Genomic DNA, 22966 nt, shown 5'->3' with positions numbered 1-22966 from the left:
GATCTGAAATGTCTTCCCGATGTCGTGGATACTCCGCAGTCCCGTAAAAAGAACACTCTTCCCGCGGAATAGGAACGGAGCATCAGCCTCAATAAATCCCGGGCTCCCGAGTGATTTATATTTTACGACAGAGCAATTTACACCTTCCTTATCAATACGTTCACAATGAAGCGGAGGGGGCAAAGCCCAAGCAAACGGTTTTGTTTATTGCGGCAATAAAAATTTTATCAACGCGGCGGTGGGTGGCGCCCGTGATGTTGCCGGGTGGAAATCGTCGGATCGGAACGATACACCGACGATACGATTAATTCGTCGCTGGCGCTACGTGCCGATGATCCCTCGTTGCAATTCGAACGAGATTCCAGCCGGAGAAATTCACTTTCGCGCGGGCTCCTCTCGGATTGCTACCGAGCGGGAAGAAATTGGCGCGAGCTGCGAGGGAGGTTAGATAGAGGAACAGTATTTCCCTGGAGATGGATGAAAAAAGAGGCGCGGGTGGAAAGTGGGACGGATAAATGGACGTCATCCGTCCGACTGCTTGGTAGGGGGAGTACATAAATTATCAGGGAAGCCACTGGATGTTTCTCCCTTTCGGCCGATCGATGAAGAATTAGCGAAACTCATCCCGATTTATCGTTTCGTTCCTGTTTCTTCTTAGACCACGAACTTGGTCCTCCTTCTCCAAATCAGTTGCTAGATGAAAACACACAACAGCCGTCCAATAGGGAGAGTTGCCAATATCGCACTGGTCACCTAAATCGTACCTCATCAATTTCTCAGTAACTAATGAATATAAACGATATCTGATGATAAAAATATCAAGTAAATGCGAAATGAGAAATAGAAACAAAACCTTTAGAGCTTACACCCTATTTTGTGCGTGCTATACACATTTTAAAAAGTCAGGTATGATTGATGTAACTTTTTATCAGTTTATCTTAGCTGATAATAACCAAACACTGCAGTTTTAATGCCTTAATTTTTGTATTTTTCTAAAAGCGGGTTTAATGTAGAATATTTTACATTCATTTTATGTACACATTACATTCATTATAAAGTTCAACCCTTCGTTGACACACCTCCTTTTTCGATCAACTTTGACATACCTGGGTGGCTCACACCCAGAACAATTTTTGAACGACTACCATTCTTATTTGAAGAATCTAATCGTTATGAAAAAAATCATGGGTCAATTTCAAAGACTGTAGAATGTATTCTAATAGTTTTTTTATTGATATTTCATCATAGTTCTTGTAAAAAAAATCTAGATTACCATATGTCGAGAAAAGACAAAGAAAATCTTTAAAAAATTGTAACTTTTACAAATTTCAATATTAGAAGCTAAAAATCTACAGAGTTATAGTTCAGATATAATATTTTGAGAGAAAAAATAGTTTGTAAGTTGGCTTTGGAAAAAAGGAATTTATTTTGCATATAGAAGGTACAGCGCATCAAAATCAGCTTATGGGTGGCTCACACCCAGAGTGTCAACGAAGGGTTAAATCGATATTTAGAAATAAATTAATCATGTTTCCTAAATCGTACCACTACCATCGTATTAGTATGATTTGAGAACTCATAGGTTATGTACATATATCATACACATAGGTTATTGCGACCTGTGCGTGATCTATATATGTACATACGTATATGTAACTATATAATAATCATTACTTTATATTCAATATTTTCTTCTTTATTCGTTATTGAGTTCTAAATGGTTAAACATATAATAGTAGGTACCTAAAAGATCAAGCTACAGTATCCAATAGGCACACGCGTTCAAATCAGTACCAAATATGAAATATAACGTAAAATGTCTTAAGTGGTACGATATAGGCAACTCTCCCCTACCCGCTGCGCAACGTACCCAGACTGATTGAATATCGGAATACTGACCACAGATACAGCAGTATTTCTCTCCTCAAAGCTCTCGTTTCTCACAATCAGCCTCCGACTATTCCTGCCCAGTATCACCGCGAGTCGTCCATAATATAATCGAACCGGCACAACACTCCCGTTCTCTGGTTCAAGGAAGCAAGGGTATCAATGGCGAACCCCCGCCCCCCAATCGTCCAGTCTCTCTGCAATTATATCCGCGTTACACCGCAACTTTTTCCACCGTGCTCGGAGAGACGTTGTCGCTCCCCTTTCCCAGGACGAATCGCGAGCACTCCGCGGTCTGTAACCGCGGAAGATGTATCGATTGGACGGTGGACGATGAACCTTGGTGGCCGTGGGTAACACGAGCCCCCGCCAGGACGGCGTTGGATGCTTTCGCGGTGGTTCGCGGGCGGCCTCGGCGAGACAGATTTCACCCAGGAGTTTCGGAAACCAGAGATGCACCACACGTGTGCGCGACAAAAAGTGGACGATTCGCGGTCAGGGGCAGGGTGTTCGCGCGACCCACTCGATCGAGAGACATGTCGTATATCGACGGAGGGCAATCGAGGCATGTGCGGCACGGAATCCCAGCGAAGGTTCACGCGGAGAATTTCGGCGGCTTTATGACGGTAATCTCACAAAGGAGCCGGATGATTTTCGGCTGCTTGACATTCCTGGGATCGGGGGGGGGGGGGGGGGGCGAGGCCTGTGCGTTCGCCGAAGCGTTGATCGTCGCTCCGCTCAGGCTGTGCCATTCGGCTTCCTGCTTGAATGCCGCGCGTTCACCGGTGCATATGCGTGCATGCACCAAAGGTCACGTAAGTGGATTAGTCCCGTGCCGCGGACGACACGCCGCGCGTTCCCCCCGCTCGGTCGCCGGAAGTAGTTTACGCGCTAATTCGATCGCGTATTAGTCACCCGTGAAAGCTTTATAAATACTGCGCCGCTATCGCGACGCGGTGCCCTTCGTTTACCCTTTGAGCCGATTACAGGGCGGCGCCACCCCCCGCGCGTAAATTATAATTGATATCGATCGCTCGATGCTTGGTGCTCCCGATGAATCCTCTGATTGATTCTCAGGCGAAAAAGGGCAAAAAGTTGTCGGCGGAGCGTTCCGAGTATGGGCGGAAAATAAATTAGCACCGCGAAGGATGTCAATTCCGATGCAAGCAGGATCGCTCGTTAAAACGCTTTACGAACGGCGGCCGAGCGTTTGCGGCCTCGAGGTCGGCTGCCTGGGGGGTGGTTAGCTACGATCAGGCCGGCGTGTATCAGTGATGCTGGAATTGCGGAATATTCTGCGGCCTGGCAAATCGTTTTTCAATAATTGCTCGCCACCGCGTGCCGCAAGTACGAGCCATCGCGAAGGCGATAGGGGGAAAAACGCTGCTCGGTTTAACGTGCTCCTACCCTCGCATCGTCTTCCTTCAAATTTGCGAGGCCGAATCGAATGAATGGCAGCCGCGGAATTCCTCGCTGCTAGACAAAATCTTCTTTAACTCGTTCGGCTGCTTCGAGCTTCTGCTCTTTACTTGTCGTTACGAATAGATACGCATCGGAACTGTTTGATGAAGTAAATTTCAATGACGATGATATTCATATTATAGAATTGCTCAGGAGTATTAACTGCCTCATTAACCAGGCTCGATTTCCTATCCGTTTCTACATATCACATGTTTTGAGTGCAATTAGCTGCGATTAGAAGACACGCAGGATCACGAGGTATCCATTGATCGACAGTTCCAGGAACATCTTGTAGGGTGAAACTTTGGCATTTGCAAACAGCCATCGATCAATCGACTCTCTGTCAATGTATGCACCCCTTCTATTAAATCAAGTTCTAAACGCTCATCTTGATTGCAAGTAGAAGTAAATCTTAATTAAGGACGAGCCTCTTCAACATCAAGGGGGAAGTCTCGTGTAACAGCCCCCGAAATTTATGAATTTTTTTGGAAAAAACTGTTGTTAATATTGCATTCAACCCTTTTGGGATGTGAGGAGGCATCTTTAAACTTGTAGAATTTTTTTTATGTTGGTTCTTCTTATTATTTATTAATTATTGTGGAATCGTGTTAACCACTTCGACGATGTTGACGTCAGGTGCAGCACTCGTCACAGTCATCTGATTGCAGGAAGAAGAATCGATCATCTAAAATAAAAAATTCAAAAGAATTTAATTATTATATTGTATTGTCTAGTATTTGAACTAAGGTTTTTTCGAAATATTGATTTGGGAAAAAATGGCTGATGTTTAAACTAAAAGTTTCCATTTTTATCATAAATCTTGCCTGATTTTCGTCAATTAAAAGAAAACTAAGCATCAGATAAAAAATCCATCGTTCAAATACTAGATAATATAATATAATAAGTAAATTCTTTTGAATTTTTTATTTTAGATGATCGACTTTCGAGCAGCAGTGGTCACCGCAGAAGCCTTTTTTTTAGAGAACCTTCGAGTGATAGACAATAACTCAGTTATTGATAAATATTTTTAAATAAAAAAAATACGATGCACGGTACTAGATGCAATCCTTAAAAGGAAAAAAGATTTTTTGAGAAATGAGTTATAGCTTTTGAGTAAAACAATTTCCAAAGACCACCCTTTTTTCGGCCTCCTGACATCGACCTGCCCAAGTCCAGAACCCAATTCACGAAGACAACAGTTGTTCAAAGTGGCGATAATAGATCTATTTCTTCCACGACGGTATCACTATTTTTTACATTTCAAAGATTCTCGATCAGGTTTCCTCCTTTACTCATTTTGATCACCGACGAGCAACCTCTGTAAGGGATTCATAGCCCCCCAACGGCGGAATGTCGCCGACATTTTATTACACTGAAACCCCTGGCGTTTCGAGGGCACGCAGCAACGAGGACAGTTCATACGCGTCTCGTGGGAATCAAGGGAGCTCGGTTAAGGGTATCGAGTTTCATGAAAACGACAGAAGCACGCGTTACCTGGTCGGCGGAGCGGTCGTCGACCCCATTTTCCCCGCGAACTTGTCGCGTCCAATGACTGACCGTTCGCTGGAACTGCACTCGAGATGATTTCACTTGGAAAAACCGCGGCCATCGCGGGGGCGATTTGTCTTCGGCGGTCGCGGCGGGTTGATCTTCCGCGTCGCGACCAGCGATAAGTCAGCGGGCACAGAAAAGCAACGCGTAGCGTGCGCTCACGCGTGATTTGTCTCGCCTATCCCGCTTTTTCATCTGGCTGCTTTGTTCCGTAGGTGGCCGGGATTTCTCGAGAGCTATTCCACGGCGTCGAGGTCGCCACGGTTTTCACGGCGCCCCGGCTTTCATTCGTGATTTCGATCGCGAATGACGCACGACCCGCGAGATCTTTCTACCTTATAAAACGTTCTAGCGCCTCGCTGTGCATCTATTACGGCTAACTTTGAAACGCGACGGGATTAAGAGTCAGAATTGAGCGAACTAAATTAAAACTACACTCCTTAAAAGCAAATCCTCGCACCCCACCCTACCGAAATCATAATTCGAACAGAACCGCGCCCTTCCCTCTTTTAAATCGGAAAACATTCCCGTGTCCCCGATAATCTCAGCGTACACCTACAATCCGCCCCAGTTTCTACGATAACCCACTGCAGTCCCACGAACCTCGCACCCATGACGAGCGGCGTCGGTCCGCGTCGTAGTCCGGCATTAACGGAGAAACATAGATGTATCGGTGCCGGAGCGAGCGTGTCGCGCTCCGAAAAAAAAAATGGCACAAAATCATTACGCTAAAAGCGGCTGGGTTTCGCTCGGCGTGCAGAGACGAAACAAGCAAAAAAACGAAATTATTCCGGCCGCGGAATAAAAGAAACGGTGGCCCTTTGTCAGGGAAAAAAATGGCTCCGGACCATTTCCCCTCCTCTCCCTCTTTCCGAAAACTTCGCGACACGCGAGCTCTCCTTCGCAACCGTTTCTCCACTAACATTTCACGAGTTAGATACGCGGCAACTTGTTATTCCGCGCGCGCGCTGGGACAAGGGTGCGCTAAGAAGGGTATAGGCAACCCGGAATGAAGTTTCCGGTAGGGGTGGTGGCCTTTGAGCACACGGACGTCGCTGATGTATCGGGAAGATCGGATCGCGAACCGTCGGGTCCCCAGGGAGGAAGAACAGGGCCGAAAACAAGCCACCGACGCGCATCGCGATCTTAGTTCACGGGCTGCGTCACCATGGGAGAGCGGAAAGCGGAATTAATAACCGTTCCGGCCTCGTTGAAATACCGCAGCGGGCCGCGCGCGGTATAATGGCCCGAGCTCCGCCGGAGATGCTCCCGCATCCGCGCGGAACGCCGCTAAGTAAGCTTGCACGTTATTAATAAATTACAATACACCCGACGACGTTAATTACCGGCACCGGATTCGCGCCGGGCCCCGGCCCGCTGACGCGCTGCGAAAGACGGAACAATTTCTAATTACCGCGGGACACGAGAGCTGTCGAGGTGTCTATAAAACAGCGGCGGAACGAGCGCGTCCCTTTGAAAAACCTGATAGACGGGAGAAACCGTTTGCGCGCGAGGCTCCCTGCCACGCCGTAATTTGTGTCGCGCGCGCGAACCACCACCCCGCTCTTGCTGCCTCTAATTTACGGGCTGCCAGTGAGGCGAAAAACTGCCACGCGTAGACGATCGAGCATAGAACGAAGATGTCAGTGGGTTGGCGAGCGGGGAAACGTAGGTAGGGGAAGCTGTTGTACCTCGGGCATAGTGCACCTTGAAACATTGTCTTATTACTGGATAGTGGTGCTATATAAACAGCTGAAGCTCATTGCAGGTTGTAGAGAATGCCGCTAGGTAACTCTAACGGAAGTTCTATTTGTCTGTGGTGCGACACGTGTGTGTAGCGAAATTAACAAATTTTTAAGCGACAGAAGTAAATATCTCGTTTCTGTAATTTTATTATTTAAGAGGGATATTAAATTGAAACTGTGATCAGTATTACATACATTGTACTCTACATCTCCTTGTGAGTAAGTAAACATGCTTATTTCAATAATTTTAGTGAACATCTAAATTCTGCAGACATATTGATATAAATGTGCACCCTCTTATACCTTGGAACACACAATATCCTATACCATGGAGCATGGTCCAAGATACACGATGCCATTTTTCTTTTTATTTGTTTTTTTTCTCGAATAATCATGCCACGAAGTAAAGAGGGTGTTAAGAGGGCTCCAATTGACTCAGATGTTTTGAAGAACGCTCTTCAGACAGTTATGGCTTCTCCAGCGACTAAAATATCAATCAGGGAAGCATGCAAAGTATATTGTTAAATTAACCACTTTGTCAAGACTACTGGCAAAATTCCGGAACAAAGGAAGCGCAACTTTTGATTATAAACTAAAATTTGATAGTGCTCGAAAGTACAAGAGGTTGTGTTCCATGGTACATGACCATGTTGTACCATGGAACATTTTACATGGCACTGACATTATAACTTTTAACTTTCCGTATCACTGTAAAACACAAAAATAATTACAGAACGTTGTAAAGGAATATTCAATAATCATCATCATCACTTTTTAATTAATAAATACTCTAACCGAAAAATAAAAAAAAAATGTAAAAAGTCATCCATGGTACAATAGTCTGCCTTACCTATTATAATTGGACGTGAAGCACGATCGTGTGATAATGGATAAACCAATTCGTTTATAGGTATTTGTATTCTATTTGAAAGTAAATGACGCAATGTTTCCCTACGAAACTTGCTTATCATTGTGATTCGTCATCGTAGGTTCACAAACTTGAGATAGAACAGTCTCCTAGCTTCGAGTCATTAAAACTTCTGACTAATAGGGGTTGTCTCGTGGCTGGTATACTTTCTAAACATATTCCATCACCTTGTGTATTCGTGGGAGTATCTAGTAAATATTACTGACATAATATTACAGATCGGCCTTCCTATCTTGCACCCAAACTCCAGCACCTGAATCGTGCGCAGTACAATTCCCCCAGTCCTGCTCCGTCGTTCCACCCCTCTACTCCAGCAGCCCTAATAAACCTGAAGGACGCTCGCAGATGATGAAGCTGGTAAAGCTAGCTGCAGCGTTGACTTGCACTCGACAGCCTGGAGTAGTGTCACCTGTGCGAATCCAGTTTCATGGAAGTTTCAAGGATCTCTCTCTCGTTCTTCTTCCCCCTGGTAGTAACGATGATAATAATAATTAGCGTCGGTGGGAAGCACAGACCACTATTCGCAAAGATTGGATCAACGGGAGGTTGCCCAGTCAAATCATGTATACACTTGTCCCAGGAACGGTCGAAAACTACGACCGTCCCTGACGACATGGACGCTCGTGTTGAAAAGGTCCCCATTTACATTCTGATCTTGAACGATCGGGGCCAGGGATCGTCGAGCGCAGCGGCCCGGTTAATTCGACCGTGGGTCCGCGCCACACCTCGCCGGGTTCCACGGAAAGAACCGAGGGCGAGGAAACGCGAGAGAGCCCGTATCCTTTTCTATTTTGTGTCGGGGACAACGGGGCGGTCTTCCGTGCGTCAACACGCATCAGACGCAGGTGAACGATAACGGCTGCGGTGTCAAAAGAGCGCGAGCCATAAAACGGACGGCGGTGCCGCGGCGGTGGAGGATGTCGAGGGGAATTGGAGAGCCGTGGAGGATTACGAGCGTGTCCGAGATCACCGAAGGTGATAGTGCGTGGAGCGCTAACGCCTGACTGCCGGGGCCGACGAATAAAATTAAAACATTCGTTACCACCGCGGAGATTCTTTCACGGATAATCCGCTGCAAGTCGATTTCATGCTAGACCCGGTGAAATCGTAGCGAACCAACGTTTTCCGTTCTGCGCCTCCGCTCCCCCAGGACACGCGTAAAACTTCACGGAATCCCGTGAATTTAATTACCTGCGGCCGTTATAATAAATTCATAAACCGGACAGTGTAACGTACCGCTCGCTCTCTCTCTCTCCCGCTTTCTCTGTCTCTCCTCGTCGTTTTTCCTCGTTGTTTCTCGTGGGTCCCGCGCGACAACTGCCGACCAGCTAGCCAACGAAGGCATTCTCTTGGCAACTTACGTTTACTCGGGCGCACGTAACGTGTCACGGCCAATAAAGTCACGTGTGCGTCGACGATTTGCATATTACAGCTATCGTATATTCTGTCCGTGAAATAAATTTCGTCCCCGCTTTCGGCTGGACACAGATTTCCAGCGGTAACGAGAGAAGAGGGGGGGGGCGAGAAGCTGCGGGCCCACCCCTTGCGGTGTACAACACGGCCTGTCCACGGGGACGGGCGACCACGGAAAAATAAAAACCAGCCCCGTCGAAGGACGGTCTCCGGTGTCACTCGGAGGATAAATATTAGTAGCAGGTTCCACGAGATCCGGCTCAGTCAGCCGTGAAAACACGGGGGACGAGAAGAGGATACGAAAGGATGTCCCGGAATTCCTTGCGGCGGACGCACGTCCGATTTCGCGTGAAAACGAAACGTCCCAGCGACGGGGATCGTGATTCGCCTGGGTTGACTAATGCCTGTCAACCATCCATGTATAGCCTGGTTCTTTACAGCGAACATTCCTGCAAGCTTTTCATAAGATTTCTGCGTAATTCTAGTCTCTCGGGGTCGGATGTCTGAATGGCCAGTAGTATACTCTGTCCATTCTTAGCCACGGTATTTCTGACGAAGTGATTCAAAGGACAGTTGAAGGTATACAAGAGTTTCTTTAGGTATACACATTGAATTGAGACAAAGTTCTCCTGAACATTCCTAAGTAGTAACCTGTTCCACTTGATATGCAGCATTTCATGGAGCAATCTCGGTGTCGGGCACCGCCTGTGTAGAACAGCTAGAGATTCGTTATTTTAAGGACCCGATGGAAATTAATACGACGTCTGCGACGTTGCACGGCGTTACAAAAGGATCTCGTAGCCAGGCTCTTCCCTTTACGAGCCTCCTCTCGGTTCACCGTTCAAAGGGGGAGTCTTCGTTACGATAGGATCGCGCTATTCCGGCAGCCACGATTAATGCCAGCGACGTTTAGCGTGCATACGAGGGGGCCCTGCGTGCGCGTACAGCCTCGCCGGCGCGGTGCCCCGTTCGCATTCATTTGGACAATTTAGGCGGGCAAGGAGAAAACAATCGGGGATCGGGATCGAGTCGAGTTTGGGCTTACAAAGGGGGAAGCAGCGCGGTGGTACAGGCGAAGCGGCAGCGAGAGGGGGCCAAGCGTGTCCGTGCTTGGGAATCATTGCTGAAGGGAGACAGATGGAGACCCAGGGAGGAGAGAAGGAGAGGAAAAAGAGGACGAAAAGGCTGCGAGCGAAAGCAGCTAAAGGGGTAGGAGAAGAAAGACAGAAGGTCGACGAAGATGGGACCCGTTATGGAGATGAGGAGGCCCGTCGGACAATGGCTTTCGGGGCCGGGCCCCTGAATTCATAATCCTCATTCCTACGGGCGCACAATGATCCAAATATGTTTTCTGTATAACAAAACGCTTTTATAAATGTTTATCATCAATTTAAATATTATCTGATGCGGGTGGTATTCGCCGTGGAGCGGCTACTACAGCTCGAATCGACGTCGAGGGCCCTCTATCTCCCTGTCCGCTCTCTCTCTCTGTCCCTCCACCGGGGACAGATGAGGAATGGCTTTGAGATTTTTCACTGCCTACCGCAGACTGCCTTTACGTCTCTCAGCTCTCGCCTCATCCCATCCGACCGACGACGACTTCTTCTTTCTCCAAACCGCCCTCCACCCATCGCGTGCCCCGTCCCCGCCGCACGGGGGAGAAGTTACGAATGAATTAGACCGAGGAAGAGCAAACTCTCTGCCCCGTCTTCGACTGCGAGCAGCCGATGAACGGTGACTTTTTAACCCGGCCCCTTCGCAGCCAGTTTTCTTTGTGCGAACTCTTTCATATTAATCTTCCGGGACTATCGATATCGGATATCACGGCTCGTTTATCGTTTCGCTAACTTCGTAACGGATGACAATGGGGTGGAAGTTGGACTCGCGATATCGATCGTATTCTCGCGATCTGGTGGCAGCACGGGCTTCTTTCTTTCGGACGATTGCTGGTTACTCTTCAACGATTTCTAATGGGAAGTGGGCTGGCGTGTACGACACTTGCCGCGGAATTCGCTTGGAGGTGATCAACGCGTCAAGTTCATCGATTCGATCCAGCGAAGGCACTTAAAACAAGGCGAAGGAATAATAATTATTCCACCTCAGAGTGACGTCATACCAGGGCCATTTTTTCTTTCACGATGCACGGGTATCGGGGGTCAGCTCCTGAGCAGTGCGATATTAAGTACGAGGAAAGTGATTTACGAGCGCGAAACAATTTCTAGGACGATTTTCTGTCGTCTGGCCAGCGAGTGGTCACGGACGATACCCGCCCCTTTCCCCTCCGATAATTTCCGAATGCGCGTAATTGTAACGAAATTATCATCGCTACGGGTGGCTCGTAACGATGGTCCGGCAAAATTGGAGACGATTATCTCTCTCGGGTTTCGAGGTTTGCATTTTAAACGAGCCTGGAGTCCGGCTAGAAACGGCGGCACGGCATGCGCGTATACAACTTTTAACCGCTCCTCCTGTTATCTAATTAAGTCCCGACTAGTCACGGGAACTAATATACGGGGTAACGCGGAATTGCTGTTTAGAATTACTTACTCCGCGGGAACTTGTTTTTAACGCGGATTACGTGTAAGTGGCCAGGATTTGCATTGTAAAATTCCTCGAGCGCTATAGCCGAGTGGAACATTGTTTGATCCTTTACCCTGTACAGTGTAACGCGGACATAACGGCTTATATTTTCAGTGATAACTTTTCTAATTAAACATACGGACTCTCGAAAATCATTGAAAAAAAATATTTTGACTAGGACGGTGTAAAAAATTTGTTTGTTATCAAAATTTGCAGAGCAATTGATTGATTCCTTGATAATAAATCAACCAATTCAAAACATATTTAAGAAAGATATTTCAAAATGTTTCACTATTAGTAAAATAGCGATGTAGGTATGTATTTCTACTCACCATTTGTGCCAATTTCTGCTCACATAATATGTTGCCTTTTCAGGTAAGAATAAGTTACATCTTTTATTGAGAGGTTTTATAACACATATATGATAAATAAAAAATAAAATGCCTTCGAATAGAAATAGAGGTTACAGCGTACATCGAATTGTGAAGTTATTGTTGGATTACTATAATTATTAAAAGGCAAAAATGATTCAACATTCAGGGAAACCTGAATATAGTAAAAGATAATGATACGTCTGTAAAGCGTCTTTTTCTTTCAATATCTGGCAACGGTGATAAAACAGTCCGCTGTTAGAGAAGAGCTCACTTCTGGTCGGTATACCGTTATAGAAAGACATTTTTTCCTAGCCGTTAAACAAAATTAAAATATAAAACTAAAAGGCTCATTTATTTAATAACCAATTTCCAATAGTTATGTTACCAAAATTTTGATGAGTAGAAATGCGAGCATGACGATAATTCACTTGACCCTAAACCTACTCACCTGTTTCCTTCTTAAAATAGTTCAAAATAGTAAAAAATCTAAATCCAGAGCACAATACGGTATCTATTTTTGTTGTTATATAAGATCTTTCACTGCAAAGACTATTTTCTGCCTAATTATCGAATACCAATAGTGTCGCTGTTCTTTACAATTAGCACAAACAGCTAAAGCATGATAAAAGAATCATGAGTCTCTTGTTTTAAAAGTTTTTCAATATCAATTTTATATACAACAAAAGTTATTAATTAAATAAACAGATATTTTTAATTTCTGAATTGTTTGAGTTTAAAAGAATTGCACATGAGTTCTCCGGATATTCGAGAACAAAACTTCTTTATTTGCTTTTTCCATCTCCGGGTTTATATTCGAATTTCCGGGTTTGGGTGTGTGGCACTCCGGGATTTATATAGTGATAAGGTAGCAACCCTGGGTACAATTGAAAAGGGTTGAACTTCATCGAATTATAATCCGCCCCGAAATCTTTCTACGCGGACAGGCAATAACGAGGGACCAATTGCCAATAAAATGGAACGATCAGCGAGGTTGTTGGGTCGTCGATGAAACAATCATCGCCGGATGTCTCCGCGTGGAACGATAACGATCCGCAGATGCACGATTGCATGTCTGAGAGACACGGAATAGGATTCCCGGGGTCGGAGACGTCGCAGCGCGAAACATGTCCGGGAAACAAGCGCCGGGCGGGGTAAGGAATGCGAAAGAATCGAATAAATTAATATTTAATCAAGGCAGGAGAGGGTCAGAAGAAGGAGTAGGGGAAGAAAGGGCGGGCGAAATATACGGGGAGCGGACGTCTCGCGTTTCCACGATAATATCCCCGGGTGTCTCGTGATTAATGCAGCCGCTCGGCCGGTGAAAAGGCGGAGGACTTGCGCCAGGATCGACTCGTGATCCAGAAAAACTGGCTGCACGGGACGGAAAGAATAATGGCGTCGCGCACTGATGACTCCTTTCGAAGTAAGCCACGGCTGCGTCGCGACGACGCCGACGACACAACGACGACGTCGACGACGACAAGGTTCGCGCGCGACACCCCCTCGTGGGAAGGTTTAAACTGCGAGGAGACACGAGCGTGTAATATGGGGATCCTTCGTTCCGCACTCCACGCGACAAGGATCTGCGTGCATAGTGGAGCACTCACGGCGGAGCTCGGTTCCTTGGAGCGTAACACCGGTACGAAGTATCATGCGTCGCGTCGCGGAAATTTACTGTGCAAGTGTGCAAGGCATAGGATGTTGGCGGACGAAATTCTACTTAGGTGTACGTACCGTCTAGAACTGAAATTTCATTAAATTACTTCGTTTCTTCGCCGATATAATTTCCATTTGACAGGGGGAGTGAGGTTTCCCTCCCCTCTTTTAGAATCCGCCGGGTCTTTTATGCTAGTTAAAAAATGGCCTACAAACGGTAGCACCTTTACCTGTGTGATGTGTATTGTAAACGCCCCCGCGCGTTCTTCGCGGCCCGGCCACCTGCAATAGGAAGGTTCAATACACCCTTGTCCCGTCATAAAACGGTTATCGTCCCGCGACGATCTAGGCGGCGGTTAACCTCGTCTCGTTTGTCGCAATGCGTACCGAGGCAGCGTGGATTTTATCCGCCTCGCTCGTTTCCACGAGTGTCCGCGTAATCATTAACGGCGGCCGTGTTCCTCTGCCGCCGATGCTATCGGCCCGATAAATAAACGCAAAGCCCGCTCGGCGTTTCTCAGCCGTGAAACATTCCGCGGTCGCGCGTCCTCCCGAAATCATAAAATTGATAACGACAACCGCACGCATCCGCGGTCCGCGTTCATCCGCGCGCGCGCGCTCGCAAACTGGAGGAAGAACTGCGGTCGCCGCTCCTCCACCGAAAACGGCCGCGGTTTAATGATAAGTGCTCGCGCGATAACAACAGCGGGCAGGAGGTATTCGCGCGTACCGATTCGCGTGGCGACGTGTTCTCTTGCTGGTGTCATTGTCGATGGAAGCTGCTCGGGCAGCAAAGTGCGACAGAATTGAATTTAAACATGAGTGGCTCTCTTACCGAAGGGGGATTAGCATCGAAGAGATTAGCGTTCGAGATTCCGAGCATAAAACTCACGAACGCCCACGGTTTGTTAAAACGCGGACTAACAGCCGCCGTTCCGTGGTTTTGCGCCTTAACGCGGTTACACGAATCTGAATTAATAATTCACCATGCTCGTGTCCAGCAAAACACTGCTTCGTGCCACACGATGACGCACGCCCACGACAGAATCGATGCTTCAGGCCGAACAACGACCTTCGATTTCCCGTAGTCCAGTTATCCATCCAGGAAGGATTAGAACCGCGGTGCATGTGTAAGTGTTGGTCATCGAGCGTCGCCCCGGGACAACAGTGCGGTTCTTTCCGAAGACGTTCATCCGGATACCTTCTACATAGGTACATCCAAACGCGCGGAGATCGCGAACCACCGAGAAGTTCCGTAAACGGGTGGATTCTGGGAATTGCGAGATTTGCTGCCAGCAGCGCGTGGAAAACTTGGACGATGGACGATTTAAGAAGCCCATAGTCGAGAAACATGGCGCAAAGTGTCGTTCCGTTTCAGCCTCTTCTAAGTCCTCCGACTGGCGTAAAACGCTTTCCGCGGATGCCCCGTGCATAAATTGCCGGGTGGAGTTCGCGAAGTCAAAGGTCGGCGCCGATGAAAAGCCCGCGGAGACTCCAGGCGTGCTACTTCCGTCGATCTCTTCCATTTGCAAATCAATTCGTTTCTCGACTACCACTTTAAGGTATCGTCTATGAGCGATTTCCGAGAGGATTATCCCGGCGACTCGACGGGGCGCGGGGTGCTCGGCCGAGGATGGCTGCGGGGGTGGTGTCGAGTGGGGCATTATCGAACGGCACCGACTAGCACCCGAGAACTTGCTGGAAATTATCGAGCTGCGGAAAATGAATGTTGGATGCGGCTACGCGGATGTATCGTCTTCGCGGAGATTGAGCGCGGCTGACGTCTGCCGAGGCACGGCAGATATTTTATTCAAGACGTTGCCCCGTATTGCCTTGGAATCGTAAGCGGCGGCTCCGGACTTGTTACAGATGAAGACAATTACGCCCTGAAAAAGAACAGGGGGGACGAGGAAGAGAGGCGGCGGCGAGGTAAGAGGAGCCTGAAAGAGGGATAGGAGCAAAAAGTTTCATGAATATCAAGAAGCTCGTGGCTACAAATTTCACGCTAACCTAGATTCGCTGGAATACATCCTATCACCTTACGTATGACGTATCATCGTATCAAGCACGGCTTCAGACGCTGACGATTCCCGCGATCTTTGCTGTACTTCTTCAGAACAACTCGAAGGTTAAAGAGAAAGGGTTGAGCGACTCGAATGACTTGAAAATCTAATGCTCGAAGCTCTTTCCTTCTGCGAGGACAGTTAACCAGCGTTTAGTTGTCAAAGGCGCATCATCCAGAGTGCATCTCTACGTTCCGTCACTCATTTTTTTTTTAGATCTACCTACAGCCTTGACGCTCCAATTCAGATCCTTGGCACCTGAATGCACGGCTCCATACAAAATTCTGTCACGGGTGCTTGAAACGGTCTCTGGCGGCAAAGGGAAAAGCCAGGCACTATCATCTTCGATCCTCAATGTGACGTGCTCATTATGCGAATTTCGGCTATCGATCCCGGTTCTTGATGCTATTCGAGCCCATTAAGCGCGATCATTAGCTGGTCCGCTAGGACGCCGCTGTCAGCGTCGGTGACGTCGCGTCGCATTATCGCCGCCGACGAATCGGGACGGAGTAATTGACATAATTGTCCCTCACGTGAAATCGATCGGTCCCAGCGACGGGAAGGGTTCGCGGCAAGGAAAGTCCCCGTACTTACCGCGGGAATTATTCAAACTCTACGAATGCTTCTGGTAAGCGTAGCATCCGCAAAATTGCCGCTACCACTTTATGGGAATTGAACCCTCGCGTTTCTGAAATAGCTTCTGTTGTTTGCCGTTTCCATCGTGTGGCAGCGAGGAAACAGGTGCTTGTTCCAGGCACGAGCAATACTCCAAAGTTGATCTTCTTCGCGGGTGTAATTGTGACGATTATCTATTGACATCCGCGATGCACGAGACAACGACCGTCGAAACAGAGCAGAATGTCTAAGTGGCGGAATTTTCCCTACGTAGAGCCGCGTATATTCGTGATGCGAGCGCGGCAAGTCGTGCGAATTCGCCGTTGGATGTGCAGGGGTCAATTACAGAACAGGCCCAGCTCATTTCGTGTCACTCGGTATTGTAAAGAAACTTTCTGCCCCGGACTCGCGACATGGAATTTCCGGAAACGTTTTCCTTGTGTCGCTTCGCGTTTCTCCCTTCCCTTTGTTCCGTCCGCGAGGTTCGTGAGCTGCGGTACAAGAACGTAGCGACAATTTATTAACAATTACCCGTGTCCGGTAATTGTTTCCGTCGCGCATACGTTTGCCCGCGTGCGTGACCGAGCGTTCAATGGGATTGCGACGATTTTTGCCGAAGCGTAACAGGTCATCGTGCCAGCGGCTGTTGAAAACTGTCTCACACTACTCAGGACAATAGACACTGTGGCTATGCAATTTCTTGACCATTTCCTACCAACAACGGCAGGGTCGATTGCTCGCAAAGTATTAGGTGCGACGAGTCTGTAAAGCGACGACTGATGCGTCCTCGCTGCTGTGCTCCTGTAAGGAGTGACAAAATCTGTTGTTTCCCTCGCTGATAGGCACAGATGCGCGCTGAGCAAACGTAATTGCTATAATTCCTCCTGATGCAGGATCTGGTGATGCGCCGCGTGCGCGTGTATACGTGCTGACGACTGTGCGGCACGCAGAACGCACGTATCGGCCACCGAACGTGAGATACCCCGGCTCGATAGAGTGGCAAGACAATTATGTGCCGTGGGACGTGGACAGTCGGGTCGGCCAAGATACACACGCTGGATCGGCTGCGTGGACAATCGAACGAAACGGCTGGATTTACGGAAGACTCGACGCTGATCATAATTCCCGGTCGCGGATTACGATTCTGATTGCGGATTAAGCGATACTCCCCGGGCTATTTGATTACCGGCGTATCGGAAATTGCATTAACAAGGGCGAATGCGAGCGAAAGAAATTTATTGCTTGCTCGGTGGAATGATCTTGCAGTAACGAGCCGGGGCAAAGTAGTTCATTGACTACCGCCCGAAAAGTTTGTTCAGTTTCTGCGCCTAGCGGTGTTCAGCGAAGTTAAAACGTTCTATGGTTGGAAATGCTCTCTCGCGAGGAGGTATTCCCCCTGTGCCGGCCCGTTGACCTCGCGCTCTATCTCGGGCATGTCTCCGCTCTTTGAGGTACTTACTCGGCGCAGATATTACAGGTTTGATAAACAGCTGCGGCGTAATTCGTATGATAAACCAGTTCTGCGAATCAGTTGGCTCCGGGGCCAGTCGCGCGAGCTGCGTGTTTGCTATAGCACGACGCCCACGCGACAATAAACACGGGGAATGACAGTCGATGGAATGGCAAGGCAATAGCACCGTGGGACGCGTACAGCCGCGGAAACGGTGCTTCTATCGCGATAGCATTTTATAACAGCGTGCACTTCCTGATTTTTTTAGTAGCTCCGGATGGTAGATGTAAACGCGCAAACAATGCCGCCCGGTTGCACGCGAGCCAGAGGAACTTGCGAAAACTTTCTCGTTACGACCCGCGTACTCTAGCTCAAGTCTACGTTCACCCTTTGCACTGTGATCCGTGTGGCGATCACATTCTTATGATTAAGAGATGGATTGTTCCTAGAGGTTTGCAAAATGTTTCCGGGGAATATATTCTTGATATACCTTTAGCCTCGCTGCAACAAATTCGTCGTCATTGATGTATAATAATTGAGGAGATTGCAGCATAAGGGGTGCAGCTCCATCTTTACAAACTTCGAGTAGATTAAAAAAAAAACTGTTTATAAAAGAGAACTCTCGCCCCTAGTAGCACAAAATATTGGTTAAATATTTTTTCCAAATATTAAAAGAAATATTTTTTGGCCACACTTTTTAATATGACAAAAATGTTGATTCCAAATATTATATACACATAATAAAAATGTGAAATAAATGTTTTGATAGTATGAACTAAATATTTGTGGAATAAAAGAAATATTCAGAAAATATAAAGCAAATATTCTGGAAATGTGAAAAAAATATTCAGAGTTTCAAAATAAATATTCGGGAAATGTAAAATATATATTTAAAAAATGTAAAGTAAATATTCAGAAAATGCGAAATAAATATTTAGGAAATGGGAACTAAATATTTAGGAAATGTAAAGTAAATATGCAGAAAATGTGAAATAAATGTTTACTTTATATTTGAAAAAAAAATCATAATATAAAGTAAATATTTTATTTATATTTGGACAAAAATATTATTTTCTAATATAAAATGAATATTTCCAGTATATTTGGAAAAAAAGATTTGCTTCTTAATCTAGAATAAATATTTCATGTATATTTAAATATCGAAAAGAGATTGAACCTTTTTTTAATTATTGGATGTATATGTAATCAATATTTTATGCTACTAGCACGCTAATTGAAAAATATATATTTTCACACAATAACTAGTATTTATAGAGTTGACAAGTCTTTATTTCTATTTTTGGCGATTTTTTCAAATCTGGAGCAGCCCAGAACAAAACATTGCACAAAAACAATAATGGGTGCTGATCCAAAGTTTGCAATAAATTGCATCAAACGTGCACAAAATGATGCAGATTTTTTTTATGTATATTACCTGTCACAACTCAAAAACTGTAAAAAATGGAATTGCACCCCTATGGCTACAAGGTCTTCAACTAAGAACCTCGAGTAACGAAGTCTCTCAGTTTATATTATTAGGTGAAATTTCATAAATTTCGTATTCCCGTCCATTGACTTTATCAGCTTCGAGCACCCAAACACGACAGAAAAAAAAGGAGGAAGAGGAATAAGAGAAATGAAAAACGATTTCGTTGCAACGACAGCCGGTTGCAACGATGCGCGCGAGGTTCGTTGACGAGCGTCGACGAATTCGATAATACGTTCCCCCGAAAGAGCAGCCGGTGAATCGAAACGGAAGTCGAAGCTCGCGTCCCGTTTAAAATCGGAGCAGTTAAACGACGGGGGCTCTCGATGGTCCCGCGCGCTCTCGTTTTCGACGAAGCCGCGCGGCACACCGCCCGAGATGGTATTGTCCGCTCGTTGAATAGGCGCAGACATAATTCGTGTAATTGCGGAACACGCGGGCTCGCCATTCTTTCGCGGCATTCCGCGTGCTCGTACGCGCACGCCAATAAACAGCCGGCGCACGACGGGTACGAGAGGAGACAATTGTGCGTGGGGAAACGCGGGCACTCGCGGAAACGGAAACCCACTCGTCCGCCCGCCGAGCGTTTTCCACAGGGCGAAAACGATGCTTCTCCCTTTCGTATATCCGCGAGTTTACTGCCGTACGTGATTCGATCCGATTTCCTTTTATCAGTTCGACGACCGCGTCCGCGCGCGACTCGACGTTACCTCGGCTAGCGAACGCGTGCGATGCCGCGCAACACCGTGTGCAGAGCGCGAACCAGGGGTGGGATTCTGTGTAAACTACCCTCGGATCGTGTCTGGCGTACACGAAATTGATGACGAACACCGTACCCAGAAAGGAAAGTAGTCGCGGGGCACGTACGACGGCAGACAGAGCGAGCAGCTATTCGCTGGAAAAGCTGGGGGCAAGAGGCGGGGTCCGTCCGACTTTTCGATCGGTGGTGCGTCGGCTGCTGGTGGCGGCGGCTGCCAGCGCGGGAAAAAGTATGCTCCCCGCTTCCGACGTGGCAGCGGAAATTGAAGAAGTTGCGCGAGACGCTACTGGAAATTATTTATTACTCGGTCGTCCCGCGCTACGTTCCGATGCCTCCGCTTTTTGCTGCCGCCCGCGGTTTCTCAGCCTTTCGACCGGGCTGATCGCGAAGTTGAACGTTCAAGGTCTGCGGTGCCTCGTTATCGATCTCCTCAGGTACCTTCGCTTAGCTCCTCTGTGTTAGCGAGGCGACGAAAGGCTAGGAATGTCAAGGTACAGGCACCAAGGTGTCGAGCGCCGATATTCCGTGGAAAAAATGATTGAATCGTGATTTAATAAACGCGTAAGCTCGCACGGGGTGCTAAATGGATCGTTTGCCCAGGCAGCGTGTAAGTGTGCTGAGAGAATTTAATTTCCTGCTAGACCAAGTCTCTCAACCGGTCCGCGATTAAAACGACGTTCGTCTGGCAATAAAGGGCACCGCTATAGCCAGGCCAGTTTAAATCCGTGGCATCTTATTTTCAGGGACGCGGATTCCCTGGCCGCCGAGACAAAAGGGCGTAGTTGTTAGCTGGTATCAGCGTGCACGAGTCTCCCTTTCTTCCTGGAGGAAGCCTTTAGCGAAACGCTAAACGCGGAAGCAATATCGACGTCGGCTACCTCTTCAAAGCACGATCGTCGCGCTCTCAAAGCGGGAGAATGGTTCTTGTTTCCTCCAGGAATTCGAATTTTCTCTCCAGATTCACTGCGTTACATTTTCAAGCAGTTCCGGTGTCCATTGCAGACGTTCGATGGGGCCAGACAGAGGAAGGGGAAGGGAGCAGCTCCGGGACCTTAAGAGACCGTTAATAAAAATCTATAAGCGTCGAATCCGCCCGCGGCCTGTAGCGGCAAGTAAACTTTGGCAATATCGTCACCGCTCGGGCGTCCCTACACCTGCGCCCCGTTCCCTTTTTTCATCGGCTCGAAGGAGTCCCCTGTTTTTGCGCTAGCTGGTCCTCTCGCATGGCCGCGAAGTTTTTATTTCGAACACTTTATATTTTATATCCAATCAGGCCGTTCTCTTCGCGGCGGGGCTCGTTCCAGCCTTTCACGCGCCGAGGCTAACGTAAATGGATATTCCTGGCGTTCTTTATTCTACCCTCTTCTCCCCTCGTTTGCCGCGCTCGTAGCCTGCGCATACAGACGCGTGTGCACGGCGACTCCACAGGTGAGACGAATGGTCGGTGCCGAAGAATGTCGGGACAAAAGGGCGAGGGGAGGGATTGCCAGAAGTGTAACACGCGTGACTCGACGGGGCTCACGTCGCGTATGCGCGGCTACCCTCGTCCGCCGGCTCGGTGGTAAATTAAATTCTAATAAAGCTCGCCGAAAAGCCGGAGAAAAAAGCGGCTCCCCCGGCCGTTTACGAGGGAACAATGGCGCTGGAAGGCGTCGTACCAGCCGACACGGACCGCGGATAATTATATCGAGGCGGCGACCAAAAATCCCTCAGAAAAACTTGTCTTCTGTGCCTACGGAGATTCGGACGCCGCCTCGAGACGTCTAACTAACTCTCACCCGGCTTCGGTGTCCGGCTAGGTGTGCCGCGCCGAAGCGCGTTGGCCCGAGAAAAAACGGGCGACTGGGTGAAAAAGGCGGCACGATCAACAGCTTCGTGAATTCTCGCACTCTCTGGACTCTGTTTCGTAGTTCGGGCGCTTTGATATCTTCGCATGCGTGGAATCGAGTAGAGTGGGCTGCAGGGAATAGGCGGACGATAGGAAATTCTTGTGACGGGAGAGAGAGCCTGTAAACGCGTATGTTTTCCAGTCAATCTACTTAGGACAAAGTGGCAATTTCCGGGATATTATAATTGTAAACTTTAAAAGGGTTTGTCATCTCGCAGCATTGCCGCTACATTGTGTAGGCTTTTGCAAGTGAAGCAGTAATAATCTATCTATCTGTTTTCTGTCTTTTATATTATTACATTATACATTATATATTATATTATATATTATATATTATATATTATATATTATATATTATATATTATATATTATATATTATATATTATATATTATATATTATAAGAACAAGTCCTGACTGAGTGACTCATCAACACCTAGCTCGAACCGTTTAACCTAGAAACGTGAAATTTGGAAGGTACATTGTTTTTATGACGCAGGTACCTACTAAGGAAGAATTTTTGGAAATTCCATTCCTAAGGGGATGAAAGGAGGTAAAATATATTTTCTCGGAGTCCTTAATATCCCTTAGGCCCGATTAGATACCAACTTCTTTTTTACATAGAATAAGGGCTACCCACACAAATGCCTAAAAACAAATTTCAGGATATTGCCCTAATCAGCATCTAAGGGAGTGAAAAGAGATGAAACGTGTTTTCACGAATTCCTCAAAATCTCTTAGGCCCAATTCGATATCGATACTTGGTTCTAGCCTAACAACACAAACGCCAATAAACAAATTTCTAAATTTTGCCCTACTCAACCCTTACAGAGTCATATCTGGATCTGGTAACAGATCTTTTTGTAACAAGTTAATCATTTTATACAAAGGTTACTTTGCAGAAATTGCATAAAAACTTATTTCGTAAAACGGACATAAGAGTGAAACCTTTTAATTGTACCGTAGCGAAGCACGGGTATTTTGCTAGTTAAATATAAAAGTAATTTCAATTAAAACATGTAAAACTGCTGTTTAAATAATCATGGCACTGTCGAAACGCCGGGACATCTCCGGTTGAAGTTTCGTTCCATTAAAACCGAAGGAATTGACG

General features: G+C 47.0%; 1 protein-coding gene across 1 annotated transcript in view; it reads left to right on the top strand.

Annotated features, from left to right (window-relative positions):
* Positions 1 to 22966, top strand: part of Olf413 (DBH like monooxygenase olf413) — a 194958-nt gene that overhangs the window by 118102 nt on the left and 53890 nt on the right. The window lies entirely within an intron of this gene.

This window comes from Andrena cerasifolii, chromosome 2 (assembly GCF_050908995.1).
Source record: "Andrena cerasifolii isolate SP2316 chromosome 2, iyAndCera1_principal, whole genome shotgun sequence".
NCBI lineage: Eukaryota > Metazoa > Arthropoda > Insecta > Hymenoptera > Andrenidae > Andrena > Andrena cerasifolii.
Note: the sequence above shows the minus strand (reverse complement) of the source record. Positions and strands in the feature narration are given on the sequence as shown.